The 21234-nt window shown below is 42.8% G+C and overlaps 1 protein-coding gene and 1 long non-coding RNA gene across 3 annotated transcripts in view; one reads left to right on the forward strand and one right to left on the reverse strand.

The window, feature by feature from the left end:
- LOC150002027 (palmitoyltransferase ZDHHC11-like) overlaps positions 1 to 21234 on the reverse strand; it is a 426431-nt gene that overhangs the window by 11771 nt on the left and 393426 nt on the right. The window lies entirely within an intron of this gene.
- LOC150002028 (uncharacterized) overlaps positions 4585 to 21234 on the forward strand; it is a 399760-nt gene continuing 383110 nt past the window's right edge. Inside the window, exons 1-2 of one of the 2 annotated variants that reach the window (XR_016513103.1) lie at positions 4585 to 4646; positions 9357 to 9459. This is a non-coding gene — a long non-coding RNA (uncharacterized LOC150002028). Of the gene's footprint in view, positions 4647 to 9107; positions 9460 to 21234 lie in introns of those variants that run through there. The other variant, XR_016513102.1, reaches the window with a different exon arrangement.

Consider the following 21234-nt stretch of genomic DNA (forward strand, 5'->3'; position numbering starts at 1 on the left):
GCTAAGTGAAATAACTCAGAAAGACAAATACCATATTCACTTCTATGTGCAATCTGAAAAGCGAAATGAACGATGAAACGAAATAGAAACCAAGTCATGGAAACACAGTCCAGACCGATGGTTCCCAGATGGGAAGGGGGACTGGGTGAAAAAGGTGAAGGGATTAAGAAGTGCAACTTGGTAGTCACAAAACAGTCACATTGACAGCACAGAGAATATAGTCAGCCATGTAATAAGTATGTATGGTGCCAGGCGGGCTCTTGAAATATCGGGCTGACCGCTCTGCAAAGTGTATGACTGTCTAACCACTACACTGTTCACCTGTTTTGTATTAGTTTGAAACTTACACAAAATATTGAATGAAAACGGTAATTAAAACATAAAATTTAAAAAAGACAGTTATCTAAGTACTGTTTCCATATTAATTTCTCAACAAATGGAGATACAATGGTCATAATCTTCTATGTCTACTTCTGTAAAGTTTTTAATGACACATTTTTTTCTCCCAATATAAAATAATTTAGGAATTTAAAATGATTTAATCAGAGGTCTCCAGACCTTTAATGTCATTAATTTAAGGAGATTTCAATTTTGTTCAACATTTAAAAGGCAGGAGGCTATACATGAAAATATCCAAACAAAAGCAAAGTTTATACCGTTGGGTGACTGATAGCTAAAATTGAAAAGAAATGATCTATTTTCAATGTCTTTCTTAATATTCTAAAGTAAAATGTTCTGTGCTTGATTGAAACTCATCACTGTTATAGGTGTAGTACCAGTTCTTTACCCCCCCCCCCCAAAAGTTCTTTAACAACCCCCCCCCCAACCGAGAAATAATTAACTACGGGTGTGTAACGGCATCACAAGTCAGGGCAAATCCCGAGGCTCACTGGCTCACTCAGTGGAGGGAATGAACTGACTCACTCACTGTACGTTGAGCAGGACTCTGTGACTTCACTGCCTTGTGGCTGGGCTCTGCTCCTTCCGCCTGCAACTGTCCACAGCCGTGCAGGGCCAGGCTGGGAGGGGATCAGGCAGAATTTGGGGGGCAAATGGAAGGCAGTTGGGGGCTGTTGAAGGGGAAGATGGCAGCCGTTGGAGCGGTTGGAACCCTTGGACGCGCTGGAGCGGTTTGATTGGACCCTGGGGGTACCACTAGCCAATGAGGAAGCACCCGGGGCTATAGCCATGGAGACCCATGGGGTGGGGCTGCCAGGCAGAGTGGGAACTCTGACATGCAATTAGGCAAATCAGAGGCCCTGCATCTGAGGAGCTGAGGACGCTGTGGCCAAGAGGGAGCCTATGGGAGGAGGGGCGGGAAAGTTTGTTGCCATGGTCCCTGGGCTGCTGAGCTGCAGACCACGTGGCTATGGTGGCCCCGAAGCCCTGCAGGTCAGGATGCCACAGCCAGGGCTGAGGACCGCCCCCCCCCCCCCCCCCCCCCCCCGCCCACCTCCTCTCCAGCCCTCTTCCCCTGGGGCGGGGCCCAGCACCCAGGGCTTGGCAGTCTCATAGTCCACAGTCTGTAGCCCAGCTCTGCGTGGTCTTGCCCACCTTTTCAGTATTTCCAAAGTTCTCGTCTGAGGAACGCTAGAGCAAAGGGTTCCCTGGTCAATCACACGTGTGGACCGTGAATTAGAGGCTTTCTGTTACGGTTGTTGCCTTCCTCCCTCCCCACTCCCTTCCCCTGTCTACCTTCCCCCTTTCCCTTTTTCTCTCCTTTTCCCCACCTCCCCACGCTCATCCCTCTCCCTCATCCCCTCCCTTTCCCTCATCCCTCATCGCGCTCCTTCATCCCTCTCCCTCTCCCTGATCCTTCTCCTTCATCCTTCTGCATCCCTCATCCCTCTTCCCTCTCCCTCCCTCTCCCTCTCCCTCTCCCTCATCTTTTGGTTTTGTGTTAAACGGTAGGCCTTACTGTAGCCTTTAATAGGATGCCTATCCATTAAGGAGCTGTTAAGTGCTTTCAGTGAAAACAATAGAGATTTTTGTATGACAGAATCATGAGAAGCTTATCAGTCAAGTATAAAGGCAGAGCATTTGTTTTTATTCTCAGGCTTTTTTATTCCCTTTTAAAAAATGATTTGTTTTCATCATGTGAAATTCAGAAAATATCACAAAAATAACAAACTATAATCCCTCTAATAGAGACAATTGCTGTTAAAATCATGTATATAATGTTATTAAATGATATATATAGCTTTATACATTGTATTTAATATTTATTAATTATCTTTTACAGCCTTTAATAGCAGCATAGCATGCCATTGAGTACACGTACCAAAATTTATTGAACAGTCCACTTGTGTTACACATGTAGATTTTCATAATTTTTGATTAAAGAACACTTTAATTAACATCTTTATAACTAAATTATTATAAACAGTTTTGATTATTTCTTTAGGATTAATTCAATATCGGCCAGTTTCATTGTTGGGAACAAGCAAACGCAAACAAAAACGGTTATTTTTATAGGATTCGTATTTCTTGGGTGCTAGTCATCTGACCGTTTTATCTCCTTGGGTGTATTAGCCATTCGTATTTCTTCAGTACATTTTTTTTTTCTATCAGTCGTACTGTGCCCTTTCTTTTCTTTTATGATGTCCCACACGTGCCACAGTTTTATTTTTATCTAGCTGAATCTGTCCACAATCTCTTCTAGGATTTTGGCTTCTGTGCCCGGCTTACAAAATTCCATTCTATTACCGGTCAATGAAAATATTTATTAATGTCAGTATATTTTAATCTGTTGTCCGTGCATCTTCCAAGAGGCTTAGAAAAAAACAACGATGATCCTTGGGTTCATTCCAGATTGGCTGAATGGAAATCTTCCCAATGAAGTTCGCAAATCTGTAGCTTAACAAGCTCCCCTAATAATTTTTCTCCTTGAATTTTCTATATCCACTGACCCTTGATTTCAGCTTTGGTACTTGTTTTCACATTTTTTAGAGTATTTTTGGTGTCAAGTATAAAATAAGAGTCTACATCTGTTTTAGTCTAAATGTTGCTCCATCTGTTTCAATACAACATATTGAATAAACTATCTCTTCCTGAATAGCTTGAAATGTTACCTTTCTCATATGCTAAACTCATAATCTAGTCTCCTTACAATTCCTATTGATTTTTTTATTCCAACACCAATACTAAATGGTTTTAACTATGGTAGGTTCTTAACACTTTAATGTCATTATTTAAAGGTACTTTTGTAATATTTTTAAATATCTATATCATAACGTGAAATAACTGAGAAGCTGGGCAACTCCAAACAGCCAAAAATTGTTTCCTGGAAATGACCAAGTTCCTACGGAGACAAGAGCACCTGTGCGCGTAGATATTAGATCTGTGAGGTGTTTGCATGTAAAAACAGTAAATATTTATTTCTATGCATTCATTTATGGTCAATCTCTACTGAGTACCTACTGTACACAAGGCACTCGTCTGTATAGATTTATGTGTATACACAGTGTCTATATATTCATCCGTGTGAATCAGTGTATGTGTCTTTTCACATGTGTAGCTGTGTGTACGCACACTCATCTGTACCTCTTTCATTTTCATTATTTACTTTAATTTTAAGTAGTGCTTTAGTTTGCGTGAGACGTTATCATCCAAGCCAACTTTTTCTGTTTCCCGTATATTAGTAATTTGAGTTAGCTTGCATATATTAGGTAATACAAACACATTGTAGTGAACCCTCAGGAAAATAAAACTAGGTGACCGTGTTATAAAAAAACACATGATGCATTTTTATAGATATTTGAGAACTGAAAATGTTGTTTTCAAAACAACCCTAATTTAAAGTTTCAACTTTGATATCACCTGACTGTGACATCTTGGAATACTTTGATTTTATTTTTATGGCTGTAAAACACTTCTGTAAAATGTGACAGAAGTTCTTTTGTTTTTGTTTTTTAACTTTATGCTAAAATGGTTCAACTGGTTGAAAAAATACTCATAAAAAACATATAACATACTAGTTTATTAGTCATTACTAGTATCTTTCAGAAGTATCTTAGAATCTAGAATAAATAATACTAATGGTATATCCTGAACCCAGTGAAGCCCCACTTGGGAACTTTTTATTGGGGGTAGGGGCCATAGGGTATGGCTTTTGGCCCCTGACTCCCCATAGAGTAGGGAGACCCTACTTGGGACTTCCCTTGTATCAATTTTCAATTGAAGATGGGGTTGCATGGTTTGAAAAACAAAAGGAAAAAAACCAAACCAACAAAAAGCTAGAACCCTCTTCATCAGTAGCAAAAACAATCTGAAACAGACTGAAATTCATTAATTCCATCCCTTCTCTATTCAAGGCAATGTCAGTTAGGTATTGGCAAAGCATACCTTTTGCTTTTCAGCAACCTTCTGTCTAGTAAGGCAATAAAAACGTTTAGTCCGGAGATTATACGTAGTTCCGTTAAATTGGTGAAAGTAGTGTCACAGGATGTCCCCAAAGGGCTAGCATCATATTTGACCTGCCAGGAAGAATGGTAAGACTGTTTCAACGGAGATGAGAGGAAGGAGGATCCTCCCCCAATCTATTTTCAAGCTTATCTTTCCTCTCCAAACAGCCATATTGACTCATTAACATGAGGCTGCAGAGTGAAGAAACTTGATGTTTTTACCTCTCTTTTTAACATCAGAATGTAAGTTGTGTTCAGTTTATTTATATATGCATGTTTTTCAAGTTTATCCAATGGAATTTAAACAGAACACTGGTATTTAATGAGCTGATAAATGATTTTTGAAAATGCTTACCTTGGAATAATACATAGTGCTTAGGTTGCATGACGATATTAGTGTGTCTATACGTGATATCGTTACTAATATTTTTATGTGTTTGTTAATTACACTGATATGTTGATAAATTGCCAGTGGCCCTGACAAAACCTGTCTTTTCTTTGCCTTTTCCTTGCTGAAGAAATTGTGATAAATAACAGAAAATGTGGATCAACACTTTAAAGCAATGAAAACAGATAACCTTTTCTTAGTGCTATTTATTATTTTGAATTTGTAAATTTTGTAAAATAGAACGATTTCATACCAAGACTTACATAAAACTCAAATTCTCCTGTTGGTACTTCAAGTTAGTAAAGACAAAAAACAAACTACACCTCCACTTGTTATATTAAAGTCAAAAGACAAGAGTGATATCAAAATAAACCATTTCTTGAAAGTAAGACAGTTGTCATGGATGTCCTGTACATGAGGACAAACTTCCACAATTGTTCATAGATGAGAGCTAAGTAACTGTTTTTCTGTGCGTGCAAAACTTGGAACAAGAAGCAGATCATTTAAGATAAGTGTGCACAAAGTTCCCCATGATGACGGTATAAAGTGAGGGAGGGAAAATGGAAATAAAATTAAGGTGGCCACACAGAAATGTATCAGAAGATTCAATTAAGGCTAAAGTGGTTATCTTCAGAATGTGAATGTGACTCTGAGAATTAAGGTGCCAGAAGGCAGTGTGAGTAGTTTGGAAGAAAAGTCTGCATATGAAGATAATACTACTAACCGCAGATACAGAATACAATTGTAACCATTGTGTTAAAGAGAATGTAAGGAGTGCAATAACTTTATGTGTTGATTTTTAAAAACAAACTACCCAACAGGAATACAGTCAGAAATGTTCACGCCCCTTTGACTTCAATGGATAGATCTTCTAGACAGAAAATCAACGAGGAGAGAGCGGCCTTAACTGACACATTAGACCAAATGTATTTAAGTGATATCTTCAGAGCATTTCATCCCAAAGCAGCAGACTATACATACTTTTTAAGTGCACATGGAACATTTTCTAGGATAGACCACATATTAAGACATAACCATGTTATTAAACAATGAATGGGTCAACAATGACATCAAGGGAGAAATCAAAAGATACCTTGAAACAAATGAAAATAAGGACACAACAATTCAAACTGTGATAACACTGTGAATGCAAGCAATCCTGAGAAATAAATTCATATCATTGCAGGCCTATCTCAAGAAAACAAGAAAAAGCTCAAATGAACGATTTAACTTTACACTGAAAGGAACTTGAAAAAGAATAACAAACAAAACCCAAAGTGAGCAGAAGGAAGAAAATAATAAAGATCACAGCTGAAATAAGTAAAATAGAATCTAAAAAATGATACAAAAGGTTAATAAATCTAAGAGTTGGTTTTCTGAAAAGATAAAAAAGATTGACAGACCTTTAACCAGACTCATCAAGAAAATAAGAGGATGCAAATAAATAAAATCAGAAATGTAAGAGGAGAAATAACAACTGACACCAAAGAAATACAAAGACTTAGAAGAAAATGTTGTGAACAACAATAAAATATGCCAACAAACTGGACAACCTGAATGAAATGGAGAAATTCCTAGAAACACACATTCTTTCAAAAATAAGTCAAGATAAAAGGCAAACAATCCAACTGGAACATGGCCAAAAGGCATGAAGAGATATTTCCCCGAATAAGATGGCAAAAAAGCACATCAAAAAATGTTTGGCATTATTAGCCGTTAAGAAAGTGGAAATTAAAACCACAATGTGCTATGACTATATCCTATCAGAATGGCCAAAACAAAACACTGACAACACCAATCCCGAGAAACTGGATTATTGCTGGTGGAAATATAATGATAAAACCACCTCGGAGAAGTCGGGCAGTTCTTAAAAATTAATTAATTTATTCTTATTGTATTTCTTTCCATTACCATTGAGTCCCCTTATACCCCCGCCTCCTCCATAATCACCACACTGTTGTCCGTGTCCATGAGTCCCTCTTCCTCTTTGCTCAATTCCTCCCCACTACCCTCTCCTCACCACTTAGCTGTCAGCCTGCTCTCCATCTATGAGTCTGTCTCTATTTTGCTTGTTAGTTCAGTTTCTTTATTAGATTCCATATATGAGTGAAATCACACGGTATTCATCTTTCTCTGACTGGCTTCTTTCACTTAGCATAATGGTCTCCAGGTCTATCTAGACTGTCACAAAGGATAAAACTTGCTTTCTCTTCTTTTTTACGGCTTAACAGTATCCCATTGTGTAAGTGTCCCGTAGTTCTTTTATCTACTCATCTACTGATGGACACTTGGGCTGCTTCCACATCTTGGTGATTGTAAATAATGCTGCAATGAATGGAGGGGTGCTTATGTCCTTTCGAATTATTGTTTTGAGTCCCTTTGGATATATTCCCAGGAGTGGGATCACAAAGGCAGATCTATTTTTAATTTTTTGAGGTATCTCCATACTGTATTCCACAGTGGCTGTACCAATCTGCATTCCCACTAACAGTGCAAATGAGTCCCCCTTTCTCAGATGATAGCCATTCTGATAGGTGTGAAGTGATATTTCATTGTGGTTGATCTATCATTTTTCATAATTCCAATATTCAGACTTTTTCAAAAACACGTTCTAACATTTTTACCTCTGTTATGAGCCATATCTTCCTGCCTCTTTGTATGCTTTATAATTTTTTGTTGATAACTGGACATTTTGAGTATTGTAATGAGCTAACTCTGAAAGTCAGATTCTTGCCCTCCTTAGAGATAGCTGTTTTATTTTTTATTTTTGTATTTTGGGAGTTGTAGTCATCCATTATTTGAAGTGACTTTTCCAAATTAATTTTGCAAAATCTGTATTGCTTGTTGTCTGTGGTTACTAACGTTTCTGTTCTATTATCTCTGTCATCAGCTTGCGACCTGACAGAGATGTCCTGACATGAATGGATTTTTTTAAAAATGTGTGTGGGATGTATTTATTTTTATATCATCTGATAGATGTTGCCATGGAAGCCACTGAAGCCAGAGGTGGGTGGAACAAAGGGAACAGTCTTCACTGGTCACTCAGGGAACCACCAGACCAGCCAAAATACACAGCTCTAAAATTTTCTAAGTCCTCCACCATTTCCCTGGCACCAGCCACTGTTCTAGGAAGGCAGAAAGCAGCAGGGTTGAGGTAGAGAATGGTAGCTGGTTCACACTCACAGCACTAGTAACAAAGTTAGTTCAGCTGCCCTTCATCAAGCACTCCCCAGTTATTGGGTCTGACCAGGTTCCAGAGTTTTGAAATAGTTAACTCTGATTGCTTTTGCCAGTTTAATGGTTGTTTCAGTGGAGTGACTCACTTCTGGAGCTTACTATTGTGAGAGTTTCTGAGACATCTCTGGTAGTTGTAGATACTATACTATAAATACCAAATACATTTATATATTTGGCAGTATACTGATGGCATCGCTTTACCTGTTCAAGTAAAGCTTAGAAACCTTATTTCTTTTTGTAATCTTTTACTTTTACCCATTGATAACATAATTATCTGAAGTATCTTTTATACTTACATTTAGGACCTCTTCAGACAATGATACAATTGTTGTATACCATCAAACATAATTTATAAAACACAAGAGGAAAAGGAAAGCCTATTGTGTTTACCTTTACATTTTGATCTGTTGTATTTTTTTCCCTTGTGACCCAAGGTTCCCTTTGTCAATATTTCTCTCTTTCTTCAGAATTTTCTTTTGCCATTCTTTCAGGATGAGCCTACTGACAACAATTTTTCTTTCTTTTCCCTTATTTCAAAGTGTATTGATGTCCAATTCCCTCTCAAAGGATATTTTACTGCATATACAAATCTGGTTTACAGTTTTTTCCCAACTCTTGAATAATGTTATGCCACTTCTTTCTGGCCTCCACGACTTCTGATGGCTTTCAAGATTTCCTTTTTTGTTTTTATGCTTGTCTTTAGTGTTCAGAGGTTTGAGTATGTTGTATCTTGGTATTGATTTCTTTGGATTTATCCCTTTTAGAATTCAACTCAGCTTCTGAAATCTATAGATTGATGTATTTTACTGCACTTTGGAGACTTTCAGTCATTGTATGGCTACTTTGCCAGCATGTGCTCTTTTTCCTCTCCTTTTTGGGATTCCAATGATATCAATTTTTGATCGTTAGCTATCTTCCTCCAAATCCCCAAGGCTCTCTTAATTTTCTTTAAGTCTATTTTCTATCTGTTTTTCAGATGAGAAAATTTCTATTCTTTTATTTTAAAGTTCACTGATTATTTCCTCTATCACTTTTCTTCTGCTGTGGACACTATCCATTGTGCTTTTTAAAGTTCCAGTATTGTACTTTTCAGTTCTCAATTATCCTTTTGTTTGTATTTCATATCTTATGCTTCTTTGCTTAAAACTTTTATTTCTTTGCTGAGAGTTTCTATTGGTTTCATGTACATCAATTGCTTATTGGCGTAATTTTATGATGGCTTCTTTCAAGCCTTTGTCAGATCGTTTTAATGACCTTACTGACACCACAGAAAAATGGTCGGCTTTGTTACCACTGGGTGCTGATGAAAGCCACTGACTCTCCATCAGGCCTCCTCTGACTACCACAGAAGAGAAGGAAAAAGCCGTCTTGTTACTCCCAGATGGACCTGGAACTCGTGGCTCTTCACGTCGTCTCCACTCACACGTGTGGGTAAGGGAGGCCTCTTTATCAGCTAACAGAGATCAAGTCCTGATTCTACTCAGCTTTCTCTGACACCACTCCGGTTTTGGGGGATTGGGTTTGGGACCCCTATTAAATATTTGTGCAGGTGGAAACCTAGTCTTCTCTCACTCAGCCTTTCCTTGCATGGGTGGGGATGAGGCCATAGATTTTCCCTGTGGTGGTTGGCTGGAGTAAAGTGGTTATTGTATAAAAAGTTTCTGTCCTTGCAGGCTAGTTTTCTGTCCACACCTCTGTTGGGGCTTTTGTGACTGTTGTTCATATCTGTTGGTGTTTTCAGTTTGCTGGCCTCTTCAGCTAAGTTTGTGATATGTGAAGCAAAAAGTAAGCTGAGGAAATTCATCATTTTGTCATTTATTTTTGCATTCTGAGGCCTTTAGGTAGTTTGCCTTCTCTCCACATTTCAGAAACTTCTGTTGTTTGATATATATATATAATTTCCAGAGTTTTTAGTTATAGTTAGCAGAAAGAATATGGAAAAGTATGCTTACTTCATCCTCTAAGAGGCAGAAGTCAGGGTATGATTTTTACTGTGAGGTGGAAATGAGAACAACTATAGTGTGGGTCACAACGTATTTATGGAAATTCTGGTCAGGAAAAATAAGTAGAATTTCTTTCTCTTGAATACTTGATTTTCAGAGAGCAGCAAAGAATCCACTCTTAACTTGGCTCTTAGAGGTACAGTTAAAATTGAAACGACCTATGTGGTAGGAGAGCCATTGAAGACATTGACTAGAGGTTCAGACCAGAGCATGTTCATTGTAAGCAACATCAAAGGGACCTTGAAGGAATCACTAGGCTTCTTGCCCTTCTTCTGGTGGCTTTGGCATTATCTTCATCAGCAGGTGATGCTTGAAGTAGCAGAAAGACAAGAACTAAAGCAGCAAGAAGTAGTGAAGATGAAAGTCAAAGATTCCTTGTGATAACAATTCTTGTTAGCTCCTTTGATTGTCTTGTTTTCATATTCGCCCAGGAATGCAGAAGGAGCTGACAGTACTACTGCTCTGATTCCCTGAAGAAGATAAACCTAGGGGTAGGTAGGAGGAACATGGTGCCAAGATTCAAAGGGACAGCATTTCCTTCTTCTTTTTCCAGAGCAGAATGTGCATTTGGGTTCAAAAAACCCAACTTTATACGCAGCAAAGAGACGGTATTACTGCCCAATTGTACGTAGACCCTCAGAAGCACATTGGTGGCCCAATTCACCGAGGAGGGTGTTACAGTCACTCACATTCTCAGGTGGTTGAGATGCTGTAGCTAAGACCATGTGGAACTCGGCAGTGCCTTAGTGGTAGAAATGTCAATATCTTCTATCATCTCAGGTTGAATGGAGGGTTTGTGAAGGAAACGACCTAGAAATAAGACTTCTCCTTGGGAGGTCACCTCATCCTTGACTAATGAAGCAAAAATGACTGCAATTTCTTTCTCAGGTTTTATAGGAAATCCTCCACTCTGACTGCTTTCTCTTAAGCCTAATGTCTGCTATGAGGTCCACTTCTTAGCCAGTTTCTCTGAGTTCCATGAATAGAAAGAGAAGGAGAGATCTATGTTGGATTACCTAAAAGACAATGCAAAGAAACAAAACTCTGAGTCAATATGCTTCTTATCCAAGAAATTAACTGTTCAATTCACACTCAGATAATAAGAAAAGTGATGTCCCTGAAATGCTCCTTCAAGGTGTCTACGAACAATGCACCTAGCTTTGGCCACAACTTATACCAATTGTCTCAGCCAAAATTATTGTGAAGTACAACCTTTTGTTCAACAAACGCTAACATGATTTTTCCTAGCATAGATTTAAGTTGGTTTCATTATGTATTACTAGAAACTTGAATTACTTTATTTTTAGAACCAAAACGCATGCAGGAACTATTTATTTCCTCGACTGCCTTCCATTTCTGTGTCATATCTGGCCCTTTGTCTTCTGGGCCTTCAAAGCGGTCTGACTTTCTCATGTATTGCCCACCTGTGAAGTTCACTGGTTCTGCCCTAGACAAGAGAGTTTCCCATCGTAATCTCTTAAGTGCTGTTATAAAACTTGGGATAGGGAGAGAGTTCTGCCTGCAATGCAAGGAGCCTGTGTACTATGACCTGAATGTTTGTGTGTTCCTAAGTTACCTATGTTGAAATCCTAATGCCCAGTGTTACGGCATTAGAAGGTGGGCTTGAGAGAGGCAGTTAGGTGATGAGAATGGTGCCCTCGTGAATATGATTAATGCTCTTATAAAAGAGACCCCAGCAAGCTCCTTAGCTCTTGCACCATGTGAGGACACTGAGAGAAGGCTAGAAACCAGGAAGATGACCCTCACCTAACCATGCTGGCTCCCTGCTCTTGGACTTCTAGCCTCCAGAACACTGTGAGAATTTAAAATCTGTTGTTTACATGCCACCAGTTCTGTGGTATTTTGTTACAGAAGACTGCACAGATTAAGACAGGGTGTTTCTGGAATATGTGTTTATTGACTGCCTGCGTCACTGGCGAAGGGGTTTTGCCGTACCCCCTCAAGACAGAAATCAAGGGAGGAAGCAAAACAGATTCAAACGAAGAGGGAGAGGAGCTAGGAAGGGAGCTTTGTGCATCAAGGGCGCGCACAGTAATGTAGACCATGGCTCTCAAACTGCTGCCAGAGCCTGGCTTATGCAAGGCTGGGTTCTTCACATAGGTGCAGAGAGGTGTCTTCGCTTTTCTGGTTCCCACCATGAGCTCACATTGACTGATGCAGGCACATAGCAGAGCTCTTTGGGGAGTGCCTGAAGAGAAACTTGAAACCTATCTAGACAAGGCTTTAAAAAGAACTGAAGAGCATTCCCTTCCATCGATGAGGAGAAGCTCAGCCTGTGTCTCTTAGATCAGGATATAAAAGCCTAAGATGATCCACATACCCCAATATGGCTCCTGCAGTATCCCTCTTCCTTATCCTCTCTTCAGGAGACACTGTCACAGTGAGGACACCTGCATCAGGGCTCCACCTCCCCTCTTATTCACCAAAGCTCTCAACCTGACAGAGCAGGTTCTTTCCTGCTACTAGCCCTGAGCTCCCAGTCCCACACAAGAAAAGAAAAATCATTCCCACTGCCGTCATATGACTCTGGCCCTACAAATGAGCAATACTTCAACACTCTGCTCTTATATGTGAGCAATATTTTTATGTTGCAAAGAACTTGTATTTTTATTGCTCCCTTTGATTTTCAGAAAACAAAGGTTAATATTTTTATTTTACAGATAAAAAAAAAAAGTGAAGACAAGAGCACATGATTACACTTTTCCAACATTAGCTTCCCCCAAAGAAAAAAAAAACAGCAGACCTATAGAACCCAGGTCTTTTGGCTTCCTATTCATTTAATTCTTTTACAAATCCCCGATCTTTCACCCACACACACTGTTGGAAACTCGAAAACGTCTGGGATATTTCCCAGGTTTTCTGAACTTGCAGAAGTGGTGGGTATGATTTTTGCACCAGGGTCTGACATCATCCATGGGTCCACAGTGGAACTGGACTTTGTCTTCCCCGGGAGGAGAGGGAGGGAGTAGGCCTGTCTGAGACGGCTGCATCCTGGAATATCTGAGGGTATACCCAGCTTGCTGTGGATCCACTGTGCTCATAGCTCAAGTAATTATTCATTCCGATGTGTCTGCAATAGGTCCCATTTTGTGCCATTGTCTTAGGGAAATTATTAGTGGAGCCCCCTTTCACTTTCTAAGGTTTTGGTGGAAGATTTCTAAGCCTACGTATAGTCAATGAGGACTTGGGCTAAAGCTTTCTCTTCAGCTAAATGTGATGTGAAAGAGTTCTGTCATTTCTCTTCCTGTCTACAGGGCAGTGCTTACAACTCTCTCCTCTTGATACCAAAGGACCCAGACTTGTTCACATCGAGCAGGAGACAAACAGATTCTTCCCTGAGATCGGAGCTCACCAGCTTTGTCTCTCAAGTCGCTGAAGCCAGCACTCTGGGTCCCATCTCGCTGCCAGCTTGTTTCTGCCAAACCATGCTCCGTGCCCTGCATTAGGGAACTTTCCCCATCGTGACCTCTCCAACTGGACTGCATTGCCCTGTGTGTCCACCAACGGCATGGCCTTCAGCATTTAGTCAGCATCTCTAGGCCTCAGTTCTCTGAGCTGTGAAATGGAGAGAATAATGCCTAAATATTGGGGCTGTTATGAAAGCATATGAGGTACTTCCTGTGACAGGGCATTGCAAGTTCAAAATTCCATATTGTCTTGATTGAAGTTTTGCGTTTAGTGTCTCCAAGGGTCTCTCCTAGCCATAACCCTAGATATGTGTCCCACTTGGACCCCAACTAATCCCTCTGGTGATGAATGATGTTCCAACCTGCCAGGCATAGTCAAGTTCTCAGCCTTCTGTGTCCAAAGTGGGGCCATTACATTTCCACCAGTAGGAGGATTAAGCTCTTGCTCAGTCTCCCAAACTAGTAATGGCTAGAAGCAGAATAGAGAGTATTTTATCAGTTCTGCACCCAGGGGTTTGGGAGTAACGGCCTTTTGCTCTTGTTTAAAAAGTTAACCAGAACCTAGAATCTGATCAGGTGGCTCTCATTTTGCTCCCGAGCCCCATCCCCCACTGCCCAATACTCCAAACCCTGCCTTGTTCTCCCCAGCCCTCTTCTAAGCTGAAGGGCTCTGAATACCACACCGATGGCTGGGGCTTTACTCCACAGGGCCTCCGTGATGACAACTGCATGGGATTCTAAATCTAAACCTCTCTCTGTGTTAGAGCACCTGTTGCTACTTGGCCTTGGGCCCACCTTCCTTGAATCCCCACCTGGCCCAACACTGCCATATACATGTAGACATCCTTCGTGGTGAGCCAGATGGAGTTATGTACCCACACTGACAGATGAATGAATTCTGTTAGTTTCAGTCCCACCTGAGTGGGAGCTCATAAGTACACTATTTTACCAGGTCCCCGACTCAATGACCGTTACTGAGGAATCCTGAGGTGAGACCCAACAAAGGAGGAACCAGAGCACCTTCCTTCCTTAGTGTTAAACAGAGTCTTGGCATTTCCGTCTATGTACACATGACCTCAGCTGCTCTGATGTGCCCTAGCCCTGCTCTGACTTCTAAGACAGTCTGGCCTTTTCTTTAGTGAGGGGTTGAGAAGAAGAGGTTGTCTGTGGACAGAGGTGCTAACCTGAACTTGGTTACATTGGACCTACGACCTTACACTCTCTCTGTACTCCATACCTTTAAAGCCACACATTTAATCTCAGAGAGGCTGTTAGAATCATCGTTCATCCATGCAGGAAAACAATTCATGGAAAATGAAATTAGACAGAAAATAATAGAGGAGCTCATGTCGGACAAAATGGAAGTGACACCTCTGAGTCAGAGGTGGCCAATTACCCAGCAAAAGAAAAGCATACCTCAGAAAAAAACTGACCACTTCTTAGAAAATAACTTCACACTACAATAAACAGAAAAGAGAGAATAATACATTCATTTCATCATCAAGTTCTTAACCTAGGTTTTAATATATTAAAAAGTCAATCTCAACAATGATCAAAACTCACTTTTTTCTTTTGTTTAGCAAAATAGAAAAAGGTCAGGAAGGCAGAGAGATCTTGCTATTTGAGGAAGACATCCTCAGATATTTAATGTCAATGCTTTGCTCAGCCACAAACCTCTGAAGAGCAGATATAGCCAACTTGGTTCTATCTGAGGAAGCACAGAACATTAGCAGAAAAGAGGAGCAGCTACTGGGGGAAGGAAGTGATTGTAAAACAGAAGCACAGCATACTTATATACAGTACATTTTTACGTAGAAGCAGCTCATTCCTCCATGAGATTATCTGGCTTCTGCATTAGCGTTCAATGAGATGCCAAAGCACGTCTGGCTTTCGGGAATTACTGGGAGAAAAGAAATTTTGTTCGACATTTAAAAGGCAGGTAGCCGTGCATGAAAATATCCAAACAGAAGCAAAGTTTATACCGTTCGGTGACTGATAACTAAAATTGAAAAGAAATGACCTATATGGTTTGTAAAATTTGACAAAGAAGGCAAGAACACACACTATTAACAAAATGAAAGGACAACCCACTGTGTTACAAACCATATAGGCTTGGATTTACTTCTGAGTTCTCTCTTCTGCTCCACTGATCTATAGGCCTTGTTTTCCCCCATTACCATGCCCTTTGGATTACTGTGGCCTTATAGTATAGTTCAATATCAGGCAGCATAATTCCTCCATCTCTCTTCTTCTTTCTCAAGATTGCTGAGGCTATTCGGGGTCTTTTGTGGTTCCATAAAATTTTGGGGGTTACTTGCTCTGTTTCTGCAAAATGTGACATTGGCATTTTGACAGGAATTGCATTTTGACAGAATGCAAGGTTGTTACAATATCCACAAACAAATTAATGTGTCACACAACATAAACAAAATGAAAGATACAAATCATGTGATCATATCAACAGATGCTGAAAAATTATTTGACAAAGTCCAGCACTCACTCATGATGAAAAATATCTCAGATCTGTCTTGAAAACACTTTCTCTGAGTCTGTGGCTTATGTTAAGATTAGTTAGAAGACTGATAGTACAAAAATGTCCTCGTCTCCCCTCTCTCCTCTTACTCCTGCCATCGGGGGTGTCTGTCTCTTCCTCCAAGGAGAGCCTGGTAAGTCCCCACCTCAAGGACCTATGTTCTCTGCTTGGGGGAAGTCCCATTCTGGGCAGACAAGTGGTATGTCACTGACTGTGGCCTCACCTGGCTGCCTCACACCAAGTGGGATCCACCTGACCTGACTTTGAATGACATGAGGGCTCTCTCCCTCATCCCCATTTAGCAGAGCACCCCTCACAGAAGCCGGGTGTGTGAGCTGGGGGCTGGCACAGGGCCAAGGAAGAGGTCCCTGCTGGAGGACCTCTGTGGTTTGGGTGCTGTGGCCTGCCCCAAAGCCTCAATCCTGACGTTCAGACCTTCTGGCACCTTTTGTGAGGCCCCGTGTAGGATCCCTTCTCCTCACACGAACTCCAGTAGGTCCTGCTGTGGTAACTGAGATCTTCACCTGGATAGAGCACTGTCACAGTGGTCCCGTGACTACTGAGCCTCCCCAGACTTGCTTTTATGACAGAGGAATGGGCTCCGTGCTTTGAGGGGGAGGAGCAGGCCAAAATGTGCAGACTGCACCCTCCAGTGTCCTGGAGGGCAGGGCCAAGCTGTGCAGCTCATCTGAGCAGGCTGAGGCTGGTGTTGGGTAGAGATATGAGGGTGGGGGGTGTTACATGGAGCAGGGCATGGCCAGGATGGATGGGACCTTCCAGCTGGGCACGGCCTCATTCCCAGGTACAGTCATCTCTTCGGATCCCAGCCCTTCTTCCTCCCTCCCTCCCTGAGGTCTCAGCCCCAGGCCTTGGCGCCCTGCACTCCTGCTTTCGCAAGCAAGGCTCAGAGAAGGGAGGGGACCTGAGATGTAGGGAACTGCCCCCAACACCTTAAAATTGTGTTCACATTAGACAGAGAATCTCTGCTTCTAGGGGCCTGTCCTAAAAAACGATTTAGGAGAACAGATATTCCCCTGGACATGATGATGGGAGTGAAAAAATGGAAACGGCTCATGTTTCACGGCAGGGGCTTTGGAAATTCTAACGCGGGGACACAGAAATTGCCAAGGAGGAAGAGGACTGACTGGCAGTGTCCGCCAATAAGGAAATGAGTTTCCAATAGGTCTCACACCTCAGAATGCGCCCTGCCCAACAGTCCAAGTGCACACATGTGACCAAGCACAAGCATCCACACATGCAACATAAGCATGGGAACGCAGGCACATGCATGTGCACATGGTGACACAGCATGCACACACAGGGAAAGGGCTGGAATGGTGAGCACCCCCTGTCAGAGCTCCCCTCCTTGGAAGCGCTTTCTTCTTTTCTTGATTCTGATTTGCTTCAGAATTCATTATTGTACTATAATAAACCTTCATTTCCGTCACAAAGCCTTTATAAGTTAAAAACTAAACAATGTACTCTACTACATAAATTAGTAATAAGTGGGTAACATTGAACATGTGACTTTAATATTTTTAGGACTAGCAAAGTCATATATGCATTATAAAAAAATCTAGAGATCACCACAAGGAGAAGATCGGTATTTACAAATCTCACCACAGAGGTGGCCATCATGAGTAGCACATCAGGGGTTGCCCTGGGCAGGAAGAGTGAGGAGTGAGCGCTTCTGGTGCAGGGTTTCCTTTGGGGAGATGGAACATCCCGCACCTGGACAGCGGTGCTGCTTACACAGCGTCGTGAATGTACGTCAGGCTCAGGAACAGCGCAATTTACTATATAAGCAATAACTTCTATTTAATACTTAAACTTAATCATGCCCTGGAGAAAATGAATACATAACAATTAAAGAAAATAAAAGGGAAATGTCAAGTGGAGGGTGGGTAAAACAACCTCTGGTGGGAGTGGGAGAGCCGACTGAATAGTACTTGACTCTATAACTGGCCCTGGTGTATTTTCCAGGGGCAGCTCCCCCTCTGTGGCAGGAACCAGGGTAGGTTGGAGGCACTATTCTTCAGGCAGGTGTGGTGGGGTGTCAGGAAGTCAGGAGATGCCCGGGCTCCAGCTGCAGCTGGAGTGGCTGCCAGAGGTGCCACGACCGCTGGAGATGGGCACGCCTCCTGGTCTGGGAGAGGAGGGAAGATCACCCACGTGCCGGCATTTCCATGTGCTCCTTCCAGAGAAGCCACAATCCAGGACCCACCCCAGGATCTCCTCCCCACAGACAGCCCAGCAGATGGGTGATCTGGGCAGCCTCTGTGGGTGCCCCTGTTTGTCTGGCACAGACTGCTCCCCATAAGCTTACATACACTTCCAGCCCCCACCCCAGCCCCACCTCCCCCACCTTCTCACCATTGGGCTCCGCCTCCCTGGGCTCCAGGTCTTCTGGGCCAGTGTGTTTAACCTGACACGCTGCACCAGGTTGGGGTTGGACATTTGAGCTGCCTGTGGAGCCTGGGCAGCTTCGGGGAAGGTGTCCTTCTCTGGACATCCAGGAGCCCTGATGCCCCGGACCCCTGGGTGACAACTGTCACTTTGGGCCTGCTCTGGTGTTGGAGTGTGTGGCCCACCTGCCTGTCACTGGTGGGGAGGTGGTGGGGGTCTTTTTCTACCAGCTGCTTCTCCTGGGCTGGTGCAGACGCTGTGAGAGGAGAAAAAATCACACACTTGCCTGGATTTCCAAGTGTCCCCTACAGACAGAACACAGCTAGAGTCTTCTGGAGAACCTGCAGCTCAGGATGTACCCCAGGACGTCCTCCACACTAAGAGTCCAGCGGATGTGTGGTCTGAGGCTGGTCTTTGCTCCTGGCCAGCCTCTGTGGGTGCTCCCTGTGTGTCTGGCACCAACTCCTCCAATAAGCTTGCCTGCATCTTTGCCCTCCATCAAACCACGACCTCCCCTGCCTTCCCACCCTTGGCCCCTGCCTCCCTGGGCTCCAGGTCCTCCGACCCGGTTTCATTAACGTGGGCCTGGTGCTTCAGGCTGGAGTCAGAGACCCTGGGCTGCCTGTTGAGCCTGGAGGGCTTCGGGACAGGAGTCTTTTTTCAGCCATCCATGGGCCCTGGTTCCTCAGACCCCTGGGGGAACACAGTGACTCTGGCCCTGCTCTTGCCCTCAGTGGTGTGGCACACCTGCTCCTCACTGCTGGAGACAGAGTGAGGGTCTTTGTCGACCACCTGTTGCTCCTCTGTGACCCGGGTTGAGCTCTGCAATGACACGGACTGGCACTTGGTCCGGAGGCCTCAAGCCCTGCCAGGCCCTAGTCACTGCTGCTTTTGCCCACTGTACAGGACCAGGCCTAGCCCTGTGTCTGCACAGACCTCCATCCAGGGGGAGTGAGACTCGTCTCCAGGGCTCAGGATAAACGTCGGGCAGAGGAACTCACCCATACTCCATGTCCATCAAGCCACCCTTAACCTGGGATGTGGACGTGACCAGCCACCCAGGCTTCTCCCCCTCCTCAGCTTGTTCCTGTTTGGGGAGGGCCCTCTTCACATGAGTCCCCATACACACAGACACACACAGACACACCCACAGGTAGGTGACATCGGTGTGTTCAGGTGGGATCGGAATGGTGGCCTGGCCTAAACACAACTGCCCTGGGACTCCCTATGTGTTACCTCCAGTTTCCGCCATGAAAAGGGCCACAGATGCCTGGGCTGAGTACAGACCCAGAGGCGACAGCAGTGGAACCTAGGATCACCACTTCATCTTTTGCAGCCCTGGTCTCAGGACATGGGCAGACAACAGGAGAACATTCTGTCAGTTCAAATGTCTCTAGCCAAGTGAGCTGGGCAGGGGCAGTTTTACAATGGCTGCCTGGTACCAGGGTGCAAGTTCAGTTGGGTTCTACGGTGAGGTAGTGAGGTCACTGCTGGGTCCCCTTCTCTGAGCACCTCCTCAGACAGGAGCAGTGATTTCACTTTCTGAGAAGAGCAGTGACGCTGCCTGAAGAACCTTCCCCTGAACCTGCCCTCGTTCCTGCCACAGCAGAGGTGCTGCCTCTGGCCCATGTCTCAGGGCCACTTGTTGAACCTGTACTCCTGTACTCCTGTTTCCTTTCACCTCTATGACATTTTAAGATTTTTGTTTCCCTTTATTTCTTTACAGTGCTATGTTTTATAAGTTATAAATAAAAGCTATGGCTTATATTTTAAATTGTGCCATTCCCGAGCATGAGCACATTCAAGAAGCCGTGCAAGCGTCACCACTATCTAGTTGCAGGATGTTCCATCTCCCCAAAAGGAAACTCTGCATCAAAAGTACTAACTCCCCACTCCTCCCAACCCTGGCAACATGCTTTCTTTCTCTCCTCCTTTTCCTGCTCTGGATGATTCCTAAGAATGACGTCTTACGATTCGTGCCTTTTTGTGTCTGCTCACATATAGTTGTTTTTATCTGAAAGAGCATTTTTTGTTGTTTTTAAGGGAAATGCCAGGTAGATTAGACAGAAGACATAAAAACAGAAGTCCTTTTAGTGAGTGTGTGTATAACCTTGGGGTAGAGACTGCTGCGCTAAGTGCAACCCCATGACCAGAAGCCAGGCAAGACTCTTCCAAAGAATTTGCCCTGACCAGAGAGGCTCAGTTGGTTCAGCGTCATTCCACAAAGCGAAGGCTTGCCGGTTCCATTCCTGGTCTGGGCACAGGCCTGGGTTGCGGGCCTGGTCCCCCGTTGGGGTGCGTACAAGAGGCAACTGATTGATGTTTCCCTCACTCTCTTTCTTCTTCCCTTCCACTCTCTCTAAAAATAAATAAACAAAACCTTCTAAAAAAAGACTATTTCAAAAAATTCAAGAGGATGGAAGATTCCCAAGCTCATTTGACGAGTCCAGCATTATCCTAATTCTAAAATCAGATAAACACATGACAAAGAAAAGGATTATAGGCCAATATTTCTGATGAACTTAGATGCTAAAATTCTCCACAAAATATTAGCAGACTTGGTCCAGCAATACATTAAAAAAGATTATACACCATAACCAAATGGGATTTATTCTGGAGACGCAAGGTTGTTACAATGTCCGCAAATCAATGAACGTGATACACCACATAAACAAGATGAAGGATAAAAGTCAAATGATCATGTCAATAGATGCAGAAAAAGCATTTGATAAAATCCAGCACACCTTTATGATAAAAGCCCTCAGCAAAGTGGGAATAGAGGGAGCATACTTCAACATAATAAAGATCATATATGACAAACCCACAGCCAACATCA

Source organism: Furipterus horrens, unplaced genomic scaffold (assembly GCF_987537825.1).
Source record: "Furipterus horrens unplaced genomic scaffold, mFurHor1.1.pri manual_scaffold_9, whole genome shotgun sequence".
NCBI lineage: Eukaryota > Metazoa > Chordata > Mammalia > Chiroptera > Furipteridae > Furipterus > Furipterus horrens.